This window comes from Sciurus carolinensis, unplaced genomic scaffold, assembly GCF_902686445.1.
Source record: "Sciurus carolinensis unplaced genomic scaffold, mSciCar1.2, whole genome shotgun sequence".
Lineage (NCBI taxonomy): Eukaryota > Metazoa > Chordata > Mammalia > Rodentia > Sciuridae > Sciurus > Sciurus carolinensis.
In genome coordinates this window covers 3,558,628-3,573,740 of record NW_025920120.1, presented here as the reverse complement: position 1 = coordinate 3,573,740, position 15,113 = coordinate 3,558,628, and the positions used below count along the sequence as shown (strand labels likewise).

Sequence of the window (15,113 nt, the reverse complement as noted above, 5' to 3'; positions counted from 1 at the left end):
TTCATGGTCTCTTAAGATCTTTCATCCATGATCAAGTTAAGTTTTAAGATTATGTATATTGAATTTTTGCCTGAAAATCTTTCAAATGATCTATTCTTTTGGTAATGCTTCCATTGAATTTTAAATTTTTTATTGATTCTTCCATTTAAGGAATTACTAATTGGGGCTGGAGTTGTGACTCAGTTTTAGAGCCCTTGCCTAGCATGCATGAAGCAGTGGGTTTGATTCAAAGCACCACTTTAAAAAAAAAATTACCAGTTAATTTTTCTTCAAAATCGGACTCCATAATGAAATGGTCTTTCACTTCTTGTAGTTTCTCTGTGATTTTACTCCTTCCATCATATTTCACTTCTTAGATCATCTTATCTGTGTACTTTCTAAATTCCTCACCTGACATTTTCTGCACTGCAATTTCAGTAGAGTCTAATGTTGAATCATACTGTTTTGTTTTAGATGTTTTCTTTCATTGCTTTTACATATAGTTTATGTGTCTACCCATCTGTTCAAATGAATCTGAAGATGGAGGGTTTCTACTCTACAAGCTTTGAGAAATGCTGTAGGCTTAGGGTGCATCACAGATTGGGGGAGCTAAATAACAACAAAAATTTATGCATATGACATATAGGATTAAATTACAGACTTACTTCCTATTGTGACATCTACAGTGTTGGTTGATACAATAAACAGAAATGGTAGGATAGCAGTTTCTATCAGTAAATACCATAGGTAACCATGAATCATATCTGTCATAAAATCAAACAGTAGGTATTATCTTTGACTTGCTGTGTATTAATTTTTGCTATAACATTAGTGGTGTAGACTGACATTTTATAAACTAACCAATACTAAGAGATGTTAAAAATAGAGTTCATTAAGAGTAACAAAGAAGAGATGAGTGGGTAAAAAAAGCTTTTCAATTTAAAAAGTTGAATAAAGCTGATGCAGAGACAAAATATTATGTGTTGTTTCTGAGGGGGAGGACAAAATAAAGAAAAAAATAAAGGAAGGGTGAAAGAGAGAATGATGAGTTTGGCTTCCATTGATTCATTTTCTATTTTTTATAGATGTTTAATTTAGTGATTACAGGTATACATACAATTAAAATTCACTGTGCTTTCTTCATATATGTATATGAGAGTTTGGTGTTTTATTCTACTATTCATCCCACTTTTGTCCTCCCTCCTTTGCTATAACCCCTTCCTCTACTCCACAGATGATGCTTTTATTTTTAATGAATCATGCTTTTTTTCCATTATTTCATCTAGCATTCACACCTGAAGGAAAATATTTGATTTTTGACTTTCTGAATCTGGTTTATTTCACATAGAATCAAGTTCTCCAGTTTCATCAATTTTCCACCAAATGTATCATTTCATTCTTCTGTATGACTAAGTAAAATGTCATTGTGAATGTGCACCATATTTTCTTCATCCATTAGTCTATTGGTGGGTATGTAGACAGGTTCTCTAATTTGGTTATTGTGAATTTTGTTGCTACAAACACTGAGGTAGCTGTTCCTGTATGTATGCTGAATTTAGATATCTGGATATATATCAGGGAGTGGGACGATGGGTCATATGGTGGCTCCATTCCAAATTTTGAAAGGGATATCCATAGGGTTTTCCAGTATTATTATACTAATTTGCTATCCAACCAACACTGTGTAAGTGTACATTTTCCCCACATTATTCCTTTTGATCTTCTTAAAAATTCTTTCCACATATGACAGTAGATTATATTTTACATATTATTCACATATCGAGTATAAGTTCACATTCTTGTACTATACATAATGTAAAGTTATACTGGTCTTGTATATATAATCTCCCCCCAAATGTTCTCTCTGATATGTGGATACCCCACATGAATCTTGAAAATTGCTATTGTGAGTGAAGTGAGATAAAAATCTCTACTTAATTCTTTTTAAATGTAATAATGTTATTGAGGTATAGGAAAAGAGCAAGGACACAATAATAATAGACTCTCCTCCATGTAGTTTTACTTGCATTTCACTGATTTCTAGACATGTTGAACATTTTTTTAATATAAATGTTGGCCATTTGTGTTTCTTATTTTAAGCAATGTGTGTTTAGATTTTTTGCCCATGTAGTAATTGTGGTGGTTTATTTTTTGTTGTTTTATATTCTGTATATTAATTTTCTGTCATTAGGAGCAGGTGAAAATGATTTTATCACATTGGTAGACTTTCTATTCACATTCTTGTTTACTTTGTTGGGCAGAAGTTTTGAAATTTGATTTCATTCCACTTATTGATTTTTGTGTTTATTTCTTATGCTTTAGAAGTTTTATTAAGGCAGTTGCTGCTTTGCCAATATGTTGGAGTGTTGGACCTACATTTCCTTTTGGCACTTCTAGTGTTTCTGGTTTAATTCCTAAGTCTTTGATCCACTGGAGTTGGCTTTGGTGCATGGTTCAAGATAGGGATCAAGTTTTATTTTTTCTAAATATGGATATCTAATTTTCATAGCATCATTTGTTGAAAATTCTCTTCTTCCTCCAACATTTTTATGGCACTTTTGTCACATATCAGGTCACTGTATCTACATGGATATTTCTGTATTTTCTATTCCATTGGTCTTAAGGTCTGTTTTGGTAATACAGTTTGTATACAAAAGCTCTACAACATAATTGGTTATCTGGCATTGTGATGCTTTTGGCCTTCTTTATTTCATTCAGGATACTTTGGATGTTCTATGTCTCTTAATTGCCCAAATGAATTTTAGAACTACATTTTTGTCAGTGTATCTTGTAAAGAATGCCATTGATATTTTGATTGGTATTGTTTTGAGTCTTCTTACTGCTATAGGTAGTATGGCAATTTTGCTAATATTTATACTGTTTATTCAAGGACATGGTAAGTATTTCCACCTCCTAAGGTCTGCTTCCATTTTTTTAAACTCAGTGTTCTCTGGATTTCATTGCTGTTGTCTTTCACCTCATATGCTAGATTTTTTCCCAAGTATTTTTTAGGGTACTGTGATTGAGATATATTTTCCAATTTCTTTTGTAGCAGGTTTACTCTTGCAATATAGGAATGCTTTTGATTTATGTATGTTGTTCTTACATCCAGCTCCTTTAGTAAATTTGTTTATCATCTCTATAAATTTCCTAATGTAGCATTTTAAATCTTCTAAGTTAAGGTTCATGTCATCATCAAACAGAACAGACAAGTGAATTTATTTTCCTATGTGCATGCCATTAGGTTTCTTCTCTTGTCTGGTTGCTCTGGCTTGAATTTCAAATTGAGTAGGAGTGGTGAAAGTTTATATCCTTGTTTTCTTCTTGTTTTTTTTTTTAGAGAAAATGCTTTAATTTTTCTCCACTCACTATAATGTTAGCATTGGGTTTCTCATATTCAGCTTTTATAATGTTGAAGATATTTCCTTCTATGTCTAGTTTCTCTAGAGTTTTAAAGATGAATGCTTGCTGGATGTAGTCAGAAAACTTTTCTGCTTCTGTTGAGATAATCATGTGAATTTGTACTTCAATCTATTTATGCAGTGAATTACACACACACACACACACACACATAATAAGTAATATGTAATATATTACTCTATAGAGTCATATGAAAAATTTATTTTTTGGTACAGGGATTTAACCTAGACATGACTTGCTGTCTAGCAACATATGCTACTAGTCACTTTTTAAATATTTTCCATGGCAGATGCCCAGATGTTTTTTTTTCCCTGGGTGCTGATGCTGCTCAAACAGCCACCATAGACTCTGACACAGATGATGCCCCTGAAGATGCCACCAAAAGCATTATACAGATTTAATGCAATTCCTATTAAAATCCCAAAGACATTCTTCATAGAACTAGAACAAGTAATATGAAATTTATTTGGAAAAATAACAGACCCAGAATAGCCAAAGCAATCCTTAGCAAGAAAAGTGAGGCAGGAGGCATCACAATACCAGACCTCAAACTATACTACAGAGCTACATTAATAAAAATAGCATGGTATTGGCAACAAAACAGACATGTAGACCAATGGTACAGAAAAGAAGACACAGAGACAAACCACATAAATACAGGTATCTCATGAGTCAAAGGTGCCAAAAATATCCACTGTAGAAAAGATAGCTTATTCAACAAATAGTGCTGGGAAAAGGGAAAACCACATGTAACAAAATGAAATTAAACCCTTATCTCTCACCCTGCACAAAACTCAACTCATTGTGAATCAAATATATAGGCACTAGATCAGAGACCCTGTGACTACTAGAAAAAAAATTAGGCCCAAATCTTCACCGTGTCAGCCTAGGACCTGACTTCCTTACCAAGACCCCTAAAGCACAAGAAGTTAAATCAAGGATCAATAGATGGTATGGACTTAAACTAAAAAGCTTCTTTTCAGCATAAGACAAAATCCAATAATGTGCAGAGACAGCCTACAGATTGGAAAAAAATCTTTACCACATGCATCTCAGATAAAGCATTAATTTTTAGGGTATATAAAGAACTCAAAAAACTTAACACACACACACACACAAACACACACACAAGCGAATAATCCAATCAATAAATGAGCTAAGGAACTGAACAGGCACCTCACAGAAAGAAAAAGATATACAATTGATCAACAAATACATAAAAAATGTTCAACATCTCTAGCAATTAGAGAATTGCAAATCAAAAAACTAAGATTCCATCTCACTCCAATCTGAATTGCAATTACCAACAATATAAGCAATAAAAGATGTTGGTGAGGATGTGGGGGAAATGTACACTCATTTATTCCTGGTGGGAATGCAAATTGGTGCAGCCAATATGGAAAGTAGTATGGAGATTCTTCAGAAAACTTGGAATTTAACCAGTTATCCCACTCCTTGATTTATACCAAGAGGACTTGAAATCAACATACTGCAATGATACATCCATATTAATGTTTAAAACAGTTGAATTCACAATAACTAAACTATGGAACCAAACTAGATGCCCTTGAACAAATGAATGGATAAAGAAAATGGAGACATATGTGTGTGGAAATATATATATACACATACACACTATGTTTTGAGATATTATACATGCATAAAATATATCTCATTCTAATTAGCATCCTATTCTTGTGGTGTAAAATGCTGTGGAAGTTCACTGGTCATGTATTCATAGATGAACATAGGAAAGTTATGTCCAATTCATTTGAATGTCCTATCCCCATGCCACTTCGTTACCTTCATTCCTCATTGTCTAATACAATAAATTTGTTATTCCCTTCCCACCACTTATTATGTGTTAGCAACCACATATCAGAGAGAACATATGGCCTTTGGTTTTTTGAGACTGGCATCTTTTACTTAGCCTAATAGTCTCTAGTTCCACCCATTTACTGGCAAATGCCATAATTTCATTCTTCCTTATGCGTCCATGTCCTCTATTCTGTACCATTGATCTACCTGTCTATTTTGGTTCCAATACCATGCCATTTTTGTTACTATTACTTTGTAGTATAGTTGAAGGTCTCGTAATGCGATACACCCTGCTTCACTCTTTCTGCTAAGGATTGCTTTAGCTATTCTGGGTCTCTTATTCTTCAGATAAAATTCATGATTGCTTGCTCTATTTCTGTAAGGTACATCATTGGGATTTTAATTGGAATTGCATTGAATCTGTATAGCACTTTCAGTAGTATGGCCATTTTGACAATATTAGTTCTGCCTATTCAAGAACATGGGAGATCTTTCCATCTTCTAAGGTTTTCTTTAATTTCCTTCTTTAGTGTTCTGTAGTGGTCCTTGTAGAGGACATTCACCTCTTTTGTAAGCTTGATTCCCAAGTACTTTATTTTTTTTTTGAAGCTATTGTGAATGGGGTAGTTTTCCTAACTTCTCTTTCTGAATATTCATCATTTATGTATAAAAATGCATTGGATTTATGAGCATTAATCTTATATCCTGCTACTTTACTGAATTCATTTATGAGTTCTAAAAGGTTGCTGGTGGAATTTTCTGGTTCCTCTAAATATATAATCATGTCATCAGCAAATAGGGAGAGTTTAGTTCTTTTTTTCCTATTCATATCCCTTTCATTTCTTTGTTCAGTCTCATTGCTGTGGCTAGAGTTTCGAGAACAATGTTGAATAGAAGTGGTGAAAGAGGACATCCCTGCTTTGTTCCAGTTTTTAGGGAAATGCCTTCAGTTTTTCACCATTTAGAATGATATTGGCCTTGGGCATAGCATAGACAGCCTTTACAATGTTAAGGAATGTTCCCACTATCACTATTTTTTCTAGCATTTTGAGCATGAAGGGATGCTGTATTTTAGCAAATGCTTTTTCTGCATCTATTGAAATAATCATGTGATTCTTGATTTTAAGTCTGCTGATATGGTGAATTACATTTATTGATTTCTGGATGTTGTAACAACCTTGCATCCCTGGGATAAAACCCACTTGATCATAGTGCACTATCTTTTTAATATGTTTTTGTATGTGATTTCATAAGATTTTGTTGAGAATTTTTGCATCAATATTCATTAAGAATATTGGTCTGAAATTTTCTTTCCTCAATGTGTCTCTGTCTGGTTTAGATATCGGTGATATTGGCTTCAAAGAATGAGTTTTGGAGGTTTCCATCCTCTTCTGTTTCATGAAATACTTTGAGAAGTTCTGGAATGAACTCTTCTTTAAAGGTTTTGTAAAACTTGGCTGAGAATCCATCTGTTCCTGGAATTTTCTTTTTTGGTAGGCTTTTGATGACTTCTTCTATTTCACTACTTGAAATTGATCTATTTAAATTGTGTATGTCCTCCTTATTCAGTTTATGTAATTCATATGTCTCTAGAAACCTGTTGATGTCTTTGAGATTTTCTATTTGGTTGGAGTATAGATTTTCAAAATAGCTTCTAATTATGTTTTGTTTTTCAGTCATGTCTGTTGGGCTATTTCCTTGTTCATTTTGAATTTTAGTAATTTGGCTTTTCTTTCTCCTTCTCTTTGTTAGTGTGGCTAAGGTTTTAACAATTTTGTTTATTTTGTCAAAGAACCAACTATTTATTTTTTCAATTTTTTCTATTGTTTCTTTTGTTTCAATTTCATTGATTTCAACTCTGATTTTAACAGTTTCCTGTCTTCTACTACTTTTGGTGTTGCTCTTTTCTTCCTTTTCTAGGGCTTTGAGCCATAGTGTTAGGTCGTTTATTTGATGATTATTTCTTCTTTTATTGAATGCGCTCCATGAAATAAATTTTCCAATAAGAACTGCTTTCATAGTGTCCTAGAGATTTTGATATGTTGTTTCTTATTCTCATTTACCTCTAAGAATTTTTAAATTTCCTTCCTGATATCTTCTGTTATCCATTCATTATACAATAGTGTAAAACTTAATATCCAGGTGTTGGAGTAGTTTCTGTTTTTTACTTTGTCATTTATTTCTAATTTCAATCCATTATGATGTGATAGAATGCAAAGTATTATCTCTATCTTCTTGTATTTGCTAACAGTAGATTTGTGGCATAATTTATGGTCTATTTTAGAGAGATTGATGTGCTTCTGAGAAGAAAGTGTATTCACTCTTTGTTGAATGTTATATTCTATCAATGTCCATTAAGTCTAAATTATTGATTGTGTTTTTGAGATGTATGATTTCTTTGTTCATTTTTTTTCTAGAGGATCTGTCCAGTGGTGAGAGAGGTGTGTTAAAATCACCTAGTATTATTGTGTTGTGGTCTATTTGATTTCTGGCATTGAGAAGGATTTATTTGACATATATGGATGAGCCACTGTTTGGGGCATAGATATTTATGATTGTTGTGTCTTGCTGATTTATGCTTCCCTTAAGCAGTATGAAATTTCTTTCTTTATCCCTTCTGACTAACTTTGGCTTGAAGTCCACATTATCTAACATGAAGATGGATACTCTGTCTTTTTTGCTGTGTCCATGTGCTTGGTATGTTTTCCCCATCCTTTCACCTTTAGTCTCTGTGCATCTCTTTCTATGAGATGAGTCTCTTGCAGCCAGCAAATTGTTGGATCTTTCTTTTCAACCCATTCTGCCAGTCTATGTCTTTTGATTGTTGAGTTTGGGCCATTAACATTCAGGGTTATTATTGAGATATGATTTGTATTCCCGGTTATTTGTCTCATTTTTTTGATATGACTTGATTTCTCCTTTATTTGGTTGTTCCTTTAGGGTAGTTCCTCCCTTTGCTGATTTACATCATTGTTTTTCATCTCTTCCTCATGGAATATTTAACTGAGAATGTTGTGTAATGCCAGCTCTCTTTTTATAAATTCTTTTAGCTTTTGTTTATCATGGAAGGATTTTATTTCATCATCAAATCTGAAGGTAAGTTTTGCTGGGTATAAGATTCTTGGTTGGCCTCCATTTTCTTTCAGAGCTTGAAAAATGTTGTTCTAGGCCCTTCTAACTTTTAGGGTCTAGATTGAAAAATCTGCTGATATTCTCATTGGTTTCCCCCTGAATGTAATCTGATTATTTTCTCTCGCAGCCTTTAAAATTCTGTCTTCATTTTGTATGTTAGGTATTTTCATTTTAATGTTCCTTGGTGTGGGTCTGTTGTAATTTTGTGTATTTGGCATCCTATAAGCCTCTTGCACTTGATTTTCCATTTTATTCTTCAGATTTGGGAAATTTTCTGATATTATTTCATTGAATAGATTGTTCATTCCTTTGGTTTGTTTCTGTAAGCCTCCCTCAATCTGGAAAATTCTTAAATTTGGCCTTTTCATGATATCCCATAGTTCTTGTGGATTCTGTTCATTATTTCTTACTGTCTTCTCTGTTTGGTCAACTTTGTTTTCAAGATTAAGTATTTGTCTTCAGTATTCAAGGTTCTGTCTTCCAGGTGTTCTATTTTATTTTTTATGCTTTCTTTGGAGTTTTTAATTTGATTTTTTGTTTCCTTCATTTCAATGATTTGTTTGTTTGTTTTTCAATATCTCTAACTCTTTATTGAAACAATGTTTTGCTTCCTGTATTTGCTCTTTTAACTGCCAATTGGTGTGATCATTCAATTCCTGCATTTGCCCTTTCATCTCATCCTTCAATGCCTGCATTCCCTCTTTCATCTCCTCGTTTGCTCCCTGATCATTTTGATTATGTGCATTCTGAACTCCCTTTCTGGCATTTCTTCTGCCATGCTGTCATTGGATATTTTGCTATACCATCTAGGTTTGTTTGGAACATTTTCTTCCCATCTTTACTCATATTGTTCAGGTATCTACCCCTCTAGTAGTGAAACTCTGGGATATTGCAGATTTACTCTATTGACTAATATTGTCTCTGTAAATTTCCAATAACTCACCTCTTAGCTTTCAGTAGCCTGATGTTTGGAGGAACTTGATGTGGTGCTCCACTAGGAAGCTGGCCTTCTTGGGATGGTGTTCTTCAGGTGGGGTATATTCCATGGTGGCTCTGAGTTGGTCCTGAGTCTCTCAATACCTCCTCTTCTTGGATCCTGGGTCTTGTCAAAGATCTTCTAGCCTCCTGTTGGTGTCTCAGGAAGGGAGTTGCCTTTCCATTGATGATGGCCACACCCTCAGGAGTAATTCAAAATTCCTGCACCAGTCTATATAGAAGCCTCTGGCTAACTCTGTGATGGTGACAACCCTCACGTGGTGGTCGGGCAGGCTTGTTCAGTGGTGGTGTCTGTCTTTGGTCTGGTGTTGGGTGGGTTGTCTACCCGCTGCCCCACTCTGAAAGGCAGGTGGGTTGGGTCCTTTTGCTACCTCCATGATGCAAGCAACCTGACTTTCCTGTCAACTTGCTCCAGGACTAGGACCAACCAGTGATTGCACCGACCTTGGTGCAGGGGTCAGGCCATGTTGCTCAGTTATGAAGTCTGTCCTGCTGGCTGGCCTGCTGGCTGGGTGAGATAGCTTCCCACCGCCTACCTCTGTGATGTAGGCAGCCTGGCTCACCCCCAGCTCGCTCCACAACTGTGACCAACCAGTGTTGGCACCGTCCTAGGTCTGATATTTGCAATTCTAACTGGAGTGGGAGGTAATCACATTGTAGTTTTGATTTGCATTTCTTTAAATGCTAGAGATATTGAAAAATTTTTTATATATTTGTTGACAATTTGTATTTCTTCTGTGAAGTGCCTGCTAAATTTCTTTGCCCATTTAATGGTTGGGTTATTGTATGTATCTATGTGTGTTTGTGTTTGTGTGTGTGTGTGTGTGTGTGTGTGCATGTGTGTGTGTTAAGTTCTTTGAGTTCTTTATATATCCTAGAATTTAATGCTCTCCTGAAGTGCAGGTGGGAAAGATTTCTCCCATTCTGTAGGCATTCTGATCACATTCTTATTTTCTTTTATCTGAGGAATATTTGTTTGATGTCATGCATGTATTTATTCTTGATTTTACCTATTGTGCTTTAGAAATCTTGTTGAGGATGTCAGTTTCTATGCTAAAATGGTGGACAATTTATCCTCTATTTTTTTTTTTTGATGAGGTAAACAGTCTCTTCTAATATCTAGGTCCTTGACCTAAAGTGAGTTGAGTTTTGTGCAGGCTGAATGATAGGGGATAAATTTTACTCTACATGGGTGTCCACTTTACCCAGCACCATGTGCTGAAGAGTCATGTGTTTGTGGCACCTTTTTCTAGAATGAGTGAACTGCATATATGTAGGTTTGTTTCTGTGTTTTCTGTCCTGTTTATCTTCATGTCTGTTTTGGTGCCAGTAAATTGCTGTTTTTGTTACTATAGCTCTGTAATATAACTTCAGGTGTAATATGTGTTGCCTCCTGCTTCACTTTTCTAATAAAGATTGCTTTAGTTTTTCAGGTCCCCTTGTTTTTCCAAATAAATTTCATGATTGACTTTTCTATTTCTATGAAAAAAATCATTGAAATTTTTATAGGAATTGAGTTAAATCTCTATTGTTTTTGTAGCATGGCTATTTTGACATATTAATTCTGCCTATCCAAGAACATTGAGATCTTTCAATCTTCTAAGGTCCTCTTCAATTACTCTTTTATTTTCCAGTGCTGGGGATCAAACCCAGGGTCTTGTGCTTGCAAGGCAAGCATTCTACTGACTGAGCTATCTCCCCAGCCCTCAATTACTCTTATTAATGTTCTGTAATTTTTATTGTAGAGGTCATTCACCCCTTTTGTTAGATTGATACCTGAGCATTTTTGAGCCTTTTTAAATGGGAGAGTTTCCTAATTTCATTTCAGCTGATTTATCAGTGATATATAGGGACACAATTGGTTTATGGGTATTAATTTTATATTCTGTTAATTTGCATATTCTGTTAATGAATTCTAGAAGTCTTCTGGTTGAGTTTTTGGGTCTTCTAAATATAGAATCATGTCATTGGCAAATAGAGATATTTTAAGACTTCTTTTCCTATTCATATCACTTTAATTTCTTTCTTTTATTTAATTGTTCCAGTGAGGTTTGTAAGTACTAAGTTGAATAGAAGTGGTGAAAAAAGTCATCCCTCTCTTGCTTCAGTTTCTAGCAGAAAAATTTTATATATTATCCATTTAGAATGACAGTGGTCTTGGGTTTATCATATATAGCTTTTACAATATTGAGGAATGTTCTGACTATCCCTAATTCATTTAGGGTATAGAGCATGAATGGATGCTGCATCTTGTCAAATGCTTTATCTTTGTCTATTGTGATAATCATGTGATTATTGTGTTTAATCTACTGATGTGATGAATTATTTTATTGATTTATATATTTTGGACAATCCTTGCATTCCTGGCATGAAACTCACTTGATCATGGTACTCTAACCTTTTTAATATGATTTTGTATGGATTTTGCCAGTATTTTCTTTAGAATTTTTGCATCTATATTCATCAGGGATACTAGTCTGAAGTTTTCTCTCCTTGATGAATCTTTGTCTATTTTTGGTATCAGGGTGAAAGTAGGATTATAGAATGAGATTTGAAGTGTTCTCCCCTTTTCTGTTTAATGGAATATTTTGAGAAATATTGAGGTAAATTCTTCTTTGAAGGTCTGGAAGGACTTGGCTGAGAATCTATTTTGTCCTTTTTTTGTGGTAGGCTTTTGATGGCATCTTCTGTTTCATTTCTTGAAATTGGTGTGTTTTAATTTTCTGTGTCCTCCTTCCTTAATTTGTTTAGGTCATATTTCTCTAGAAATTTATTGATCTCTTTGTGATTTTCTGTTTTATTAAATTATAGATTTTCACAATAGGTTCTACTGTCTGCATTTTAGTAGTATCTGTAGTGATATTTTATTTTCATCATAAATTTTAGTAATTTGAGTTTTCTCTCTCTTTTCTTCATTAGCTTGGCTAGGTTTTAATAATTTTATAAATTTTTCAAAGAAGCAACGTTTTGTTTCATTGACTTTTTGAATTTTTTATTTCAGTTTCATTGATTTTGGTATTGATTTTATTTATCTTCTGTCTTCTACTGTTTTGGCATAGGTTTGTTTCTTTCTTGGGCTTGAGATTTAATTTTAGTTTATTTAGTTGGAATTTTCTATTCTTTTATCAAATGAACTCAATGCAGTAATCTTTCCTCTTAGAAGTTCCTTCATAGTTTCCTAGTAATTGTGGTATGCTCTGTCACTATTCTCATTTACCTCTATGTATTTTTTAAAGTTTATCCCTGATTTCTTCAACTATCCATTAGCTATTCAGTAGTATAATATTTATTGTTCAGTTGTCAGCATAGCCTCTCTTTATTTTATCATTGATTTCTCATTTCCTTCTTTTATGATCTGATATAACAAGGTATTAGAACTATAGTGTGCATTTACACACAGTTGCTTTGTAGCTTAAAATATAATCTATTTTAGCAAAGGATCCATGTGCTATTGAGAAAAAAAGGTGTATTCAGTCACTAATGGATAAAATATTGTATATGTCAGTTATGTCTGAATTATTAATTGTATTGTTTTTTTCTAAACCATCTTTATTTAGTGTTTGGTTGGAGGATATATCAGTTGTTGATACAGATATATTAAAATCACCCAGTATTATAGTGTTTTGGTTTATTTGATTCTTGAAATTGAGAAAAGTTTCATTTATATAGATGGTCCATTTTGGAGGGCATGGATACTTACAATTAGTATGTCTTATTGATGTATAATTCCCTTAAGCATATAATATAACATTCTTTGTTCCTTTTGATTAACTTTGACTTCAAGTCCACTCTATCTAATATAAGGATATTAAAACCTCCAAGTGAATAATATTTGTTTTCCATCCATATACCTTAACTTGTGAATGCCTTTGCCCATGAGGAGAGTCTTTTGAAGATACTGTATTGTTGGGTGTTCCTTTTTAAGCCAATCTCACAAACTATGTCTTTTGATTGATGAGTCATGACATTTACATTCAATGTTATTATTGAGATATGATTTTTATTTCCTATCATTTTTATTTCTCATTTTTCATTGGTTTTTGTAAGTCAATTTCCATTTCCTTGGATCACCTGTTTTATACACATCCCAAAACATGCACAGACACATTTGCCATGTTTTGTTCATGACTTAGCCTCAACAGTTTAGATTACTAAAATTGTCATTAAGTCAGTCATCAGAAACTTCCTCCTCATGGATCTTCAGATCTCAGTTCTGTTATCTTTAATTTGTTTCCAATTTGCCCACAAATGTCTGTTTCAGTTGTTAGACACAGGCATACACAGAAGGTATCTGGAATATTAGGGTCCCCACTATCAGGTTTTTTCCTTTGTGGCATTGCCTCTCATTTTCCATGATCTGGGATTAACGGTTTTCTGGGTTTTATGAACCCAGGATACAGGCTTCTTTAAAGATGTTTTTATCCCCTCTCCACCCTGTGGCCTCTCCTCAAGCAAAAAGGGGAAGGAAAACCTGTGCCCATTCCAATGCCATGACATTGCCTTTTTCAGAGTGTTAAATGGACCTCTATTCTCTGTCCTGACTTTGTTCTTCTTTAGTGTTTTCAGGTAGGATTCCTTTTGTTCCTTTGTCTAGAGTTTCTAATTGTCTCTGTGTATGTGCTAGAGATAGGGATGAAGAGACTCAGCCACACTAAGAAATACATTTATAGAGCTCTCTTTTTATATTAAAATGGTGTGAAAAATCCATGAACCTTCTCATGAAAATTAAATACAAATGACACCCAAAATTTCTTGGCACTCTGTTCTAAAGTCCTAATGTCCTGTCCATCTTTCTAACTTTTTCCTATTTTTCTAATTATATATCTTTTCCCATATAAACCCATCTTCATTTTTGTTCAATGCACTCTGCCAGATATTCCATATCTTGAAATCTGCCTCACCACAGCAACATGGCCTCTTTTCCTTAGCACACTTCCACTTTCTTCCCCTCAGTCACCCTTGCTAAGCTCCACCATGTCCATGGCCAGCAGCTGCCATGCAGTGTATGTAGTTTTTCAGTTGTCAGGTCAAGTGTAGAATACTGAAATGGCATGGCCCAATGTCATACAAAGAGAAGAAAAAGATCACATAAGAACTTTTTCAGACCATTTATCAAGGAAACCCAAATGTGCTTCCTTGTGTGGTGAGATCTGAAGATCTTTTTCAAAAGATATTCTGGTCTGTCTTTTCCTGTGCTATTGAGGATCAGGAAAATGAATTAAGTAGCCTGGAAATAATTAACTGTTATGTGTAAATTACTTGACATTGTTGTGAACTTGATATCATTTTTCATTTTGAGAAAGCTTATTTTATTTTGGATGAGTTTCTTTTGGGAGGGAAAGTTAAGGAAACATCCAAGAAAAATGTTTTTAAAGAAATTGAGTAAGCTTATTTACTATAAGAGTCAAACATGAATATTTTAATGTGCACTAAATGAATACTCATCAAATATGCATAATTTTGCAGAGGAAATAGGAAGCTGAAATATTTATGAAAGAAAATATCCTAACCTTGGTAACTATCTTGTAAAATAATAATAGAATATTTCAGAACCAGTACCATTAATAGAGAATTTGGATTATATACTCTGCCAAGTAAGCAGTGCCATAATATTTAGTGTTGTTCAGTCTTCAATTGTTGAAGGGGAATAAAAAACAAAGCAAAACTATACTGTGATTTTCTTGAAAACTGAGTTAGAATGTTCTAATGTACCACATAAGAGAGTATGTTTAAATAACACAAGAAACTAAAATTAATTTGTACTCATT

At 33.8% G+C, this 15,113-nt stretch overlaps 1 pseudogene; it reads left to right on the top strand.

Moving 5' to 3' along the window:
- Window positions 1–14,341: 14,341 nt before the first annotated feature.
- On the top strand, window positions 14,342–14,778 carry LOC124973744 (AP-1 complex subunit sigma-2-like; annotated as a pseudogene).
- The last annotated feature ends 335 nt before the right edge of the window (window positions 14,779–15,113 follow it).